General features: G+C 52.6%; 1 protein-coding gene across 2 annotated transcripts in view; it reads right to left on the minus strand.

The window, feature by feature from the left end:
- The window catches only part of shot (dystonin-like protein short stop), a 69,633-nt gene that overhangs the window by 63,942 nt on the left and 768 nt on the right, over positions 1-4,923 (minus strand). The window lies entirely within an intron of this gene.

The following is a 4,923-nucleotide window of genomic DNA, read 5'->3' on the forward strand; positions in this document are numbered from 1 at the left end:
TCGTGTAGAGCACGTCGCCTCGACACAGACTGCGGCTGCCTGGACAACTGCCGCCCACCCAAGCTGCCTCTACCTCGAGCCTCGAGGTTCCAGAACCTACTCCTCGCATGCCCCGCCATTGCAGCTCGTTCATCCTTCGCTTTCTCCGTTCGCTGAACAGAGAAATCGACGCGTCGGCGGGGGTCGGGGTGCAACCGACCGAGAGGCGAACAGAGACGGGACCAAGGGACAGGTTTGGCGATAGACGGAGACCAGACGAGAGAGGCCTCTGTCTTTTTGACAGCGAGAGCCGTACACCGCGCGCGGTGCACCGCCGTAGAATAGCTGCCGTTACAAACAGGTTCGTAGGGCAGGTCACGTAACGACAGGGGCGCGCCGCGAAAATACCGCGAATCGCGAATTAAGCGCACCGAACGACGCGTGTGCCAAACAGGACACGGATTATTCGCGTTTCACGCGCGGATACAACCGCTCTCCGATATTCATTCAGCATCGTAACCCTCTCTTCCTCTCTCTCTCTCTCTCTCTCTCTCGCGCGCGCGCGCGCTGTTCCTTCGCGTTTACCGTTTCGCGGGGAATTCTTCGAACGGCCCGGCCAAACGGAAGATCGCGAGTAAGAGAGCGACGCGTATCCCATCCCAGTGCCACGGGGCCCCTCGGTGGCGTGAGAATTCTCGCGATCTGGCGCCAAGCCAAACGTACCTCATTTTTTCTTCGTCGATCATTCCTAACGTCGCCGATATTCTACCTCTTGTTTATGTTCGCGGTGAAACTCGACGGGCAAAACGCGCCACCGCCGCTAACAGATGTGCACGCTAAATATGTGACTTTCCTCTAGATCGCTAATCCTGCCCGCGATCGCGATTCGAGTAATGTTTATCTTATCCGGATAAACGATATCGCGTTGCGTCGAGTGACTTCACCGTACTTATCTCGCCGCCACTCGATTCTCTGGCAAAAACTCAGGAATTAACAATTGTCACAGTACAAAGGTGAACGGTAAATACCTAGGACGCTGATGAAAGATACCGATTTCGTTCCCGTATAACCGGCCGCGTCGATTCAACCGCCGATTTACCGTTTCGCTTCCTTCTTTTTACGATAACGACCGAGGATTCTCGTAATCTTCGAGAAATCATCCTGCGCGCGTGTAGTCGTTTTTCAGCAAGACAAAAATTACGAGTACCCTCCGCTCGGTTACCTGAAATTTCGACCAGTTCCACGGGAATGTAAACGACGCGTTTCTCGCCCAATCGGAACCAGCCGAACCGGAGACTCGAAAACGCGAACAGGTACAAAGAGGCTCTCGGTAATCCGAATTTCATTGTATACCTAAGTAGCTCGTTCTGTCGTCCCGGAACGATCGCAGCAAGCATCTCGATGAACCCTGACGACTTTACCGAACAGGAACGCCGCGCCGCTCGAATTGACATGCAGAGGGGATTCCGATCGGTGCATCGACGTAGATGTACTCGGCGACCGGTGACCGTACCGTTGATGATCGTCCCAAAAGAGATAATTACTACTCTTCTAACGCTATATCGTCATGTCTAATACATATTCGATGAGTTCGTGGCAGCGGTTCATCGTTCTCGACTCCTGGCCCCGATCCCACCGAGCAACATTTTTTTTTGCTCCAACTTTTATTTTTTCATCCTTTCTGCCCTGTTGGCAAGTACACCAACATTCCTAACTGTACCCCGATGGAATGGAAGATTACACCGTCAAATATATATGAAAACGTGGATTCTGGCAAAAGAAATTTAGTCTGATCGTGAACGTCGATCGGACCAAGCCATCGATCCCGAGCAAACGCGCCGAGAAATGTCGCTTCGTCTAGCGTCCGCTTCGTCCAGAACCGCTAAAAATCCACGGAGAACGAGAGGGTGCGCTGCGAGGAAGATTGACAACGCAGGTGAGCGAGAAAAGCCCGGGAGAGCTAGTCCCGATTGTTAGGCGAATTTGTTCCAACCGGTTAATCAAGGCACGGGTGATACCCTTTCGCCTCGAGAGACATTCGCGTTTCGCTACGAACCCTTTGTACCCTCCGTCCTGAGAAGTTCTCACGGCAAACGCGGGATGCATCGCGGATGCATCGGTCTGGCCAGGTGCTCCGGGTACCCCGGGACATCTAGCGAGAGGATCGTGAAGCCTCCGTCCGTGGCAACGAAAATTGGACGTGGGGCAAACGCGTAACCAACAGGTGTACTCGTGTGCCGTACACCTGTCCAAAACTCGTTCCCATCCCTCGTATTTTAAATCCGGTTACTCTTTCGCGGCTATTTACCGTGAGAATCATCCGTCACTTCGTACGGGATCAATTCTGTCGAGTGCATCGCGACGATATAGCAATCTAGAGGAACGATTCGATTATTCAAAAAGATTAACTACTTCGTGAAGCCTGATCCCTGCCAAAGATTATCGGAATTCGAGCAACTGGCGTGATATATGGGTCAAATTTTAAATCGGGTTACTATTTCGGGACTGTTTATTGCGAGAATGATCCATCATCTCGTGCGAGATCAACCCTGTCGAGTGCATCGAGACGCTATGGCGAGTTAGAGGAAGAATTGGCCTAGTTCGTGTCAAGGAACATCGGATATCGAGCAAACGCGTGGTCACCTGTACAAAATCCTTTCCGATCTCTCGCGTTTTAAATCCGGTTACTGTTCCGCGACTGTTTACCACGAGAATAACCTATCATCACGCGTGGGATCAACTCTGACGAGTGTATCGAGATGCTACGACGAGCCAGAGGAAGGACTGGCCTAGTTCGTGTCAAGGAACATCGGATATCGAGCAAACGCGTGGTCACCTGTACAAAATCCGTCCCGATCTCTCGCGTTTTGAATCCGATTACTCTTCCGCGATTGTTTACCGCGAGAATGATCTATCATCGCGCGTGGGATTAACTCTGACGAGTGTTATGAGATGTTACGACGAACCAGAGGAAGGATTGGCCTAGTTAGTGTCAAGGAACATCGGATATCGAGCAAACGCGTGGTCACCTGTACAAAATCCGTCCCGATCTCCCGCGTTTTGAATCCGATTACTCTTCCGCGACTGTTTACCACGAGAATGATCCATCACCTCGCGCGGGATCAACTCTGTCGAGTGCATCGAGACGCTATGGCGAGCTAGAGGAAGGATTGGACTACAAAGTGGCGGCGTGTCGAAACGAGAGGAGCGGCCGTAGGTAGGAAGTAACGAGGAGGAAGGAAAAAAAGAAGCGCGTAAGAGGAAAAAGAAGGAAGGGGAAGAAGACGTTCTCGAGGCTGGGGCATCGAACCGTGACCCGAGCACCTGTTGCCGCCTCCACGCTCCTAGATTAATGCGAAGCGACCTAACCTGCCGCCTCCGCTCCCTACTCGCCGCGTAGGCATAGCGAACTGGTATAACCTCTCCGACCAAGATCCCATGGACCGTGACCGCTGAAAAGCACGGTCGTGAGTTCATCGACGCGACGACGCGGTTGAATCGTTGCGCGTTAGCCGCCTGTCTGCTCTCTTTGATCGCGAGCACAAGTGTCTTCATTCATCGCTGCAGACCGGAACGCGTTGAATGTCGTTAAAAGTCGTTCCGCCAGCGTGCCGAGATTCGCTCGCGTTCCCGGAAAGCCGTAAATTAACGGGGTGGGCGGAGAGGAACGACCAGCCTCGAGAAAGAGAGAGAGAGAGAGGCAATTGAGAGAATCGGCCCGATAGTGGAACGGTTACTAGAGCATTCGCGATAGCGCACCGATAGGTCGTTATAATTAGAAACAATTACGCTCGCGTGCTCGAGATGCGATACTTCGATATCGGCTGCTGGCTATGGTATATTTACGAGATCGCGAGAGTTACGTTACGTCGATCGTATCGAACAGCATTTTAACGACTCCACCTGAAAATGGTGCGGAACCGAGCGAGCCGGCGCGCGCGCTGCTTTTGTGAGCGTGAATCAGAGCCTGTAATTTCACGAATCGGATGTGTCCTACATGCACGCCTTCGTATGCATACGCGCCGGTCCTATGGGCGGTACGCGTAAAGTGCAATAGCAAAGAGGTGAGACAAGAAGAAAAGAACGACTGGACGATGGCGGATGAGGCCGCCTGTTCGCCGCTGGTCCGTTTCTCACCCACCGTCGTATACTCTGGCCACGGAATTCGTAGGACGATCAAAGCGACGCGAAAAACGACTCGTGACGGAGGCACGCAAGTCGAATGAAAAAATTCTCACGGTAAGACGATCGGCGAACTGCAATCCGATATTTATCGAATGGTTTCGAGTATCTATTCCTGGTCAGCACCCCGCGACGAAGGTCGGCTCAAGATTGTACCGCAAACGATCCTCGTTTCCTGCATCGCGAGAATCCACGATCCGGCTAATTTCTCGCCACGAGTCCGCCTACAATGCAGATACGCCGCGCAGTCGGGAATTATCGAATGGCGAGCAACGACTCCGATTGATGCCACGATGACACCATTCCTATCGCTCCAAGTACGCTACTCGTATCTTCAACCACGAGAGCAGTGAAACGGAAGAAGATGCAGATTAATTTGCAATTATAACTCGCTTCATTCACTGCTGGTTACCGCCGACATACTCTCGATTCGCTATCGCTGAAAGTTAATAAACCGTGGTCGGTGACACCGTCGCGGACAGAGAGCACGGATCCGCGCACCGTACGGCCCTGAGCGGAGCGCCTAAGCTCCTTTATCTCCAGTCAAATATTCGAGGCTGGTGTTTTCACAGTTGGGTCATCCAGCGTTCTCTTTCTGGACTGATTTTACGACTCCGGTGTCGTGCACCCAACGACCCGGTGCAGTCCCACGTCGGACTAGCGTACTTTCCGCTTCTGGCGAAACCCCTATGCGCTAATCGATACGATCGATGAGGGGTATTGGAGAGAGAAACAGCAGAGGGGACTAACCCGGTAGGGAAA

This window comes from Eufriesea mexicana, unplaced genomic scaffold, assembly GCF_001483705.2.
Source record: "Eufriesea mexicana isolate 0111107269 unplaced genomic scaffold, ASM148370v2 scaffold474474835, whole genome shotgun sequence".
NCBI lineage: Eukaryota > Metazoa > Arthropoda > Insecta > Hymenoptera > Apidae > Eufriesea > Eufriesea mexicana.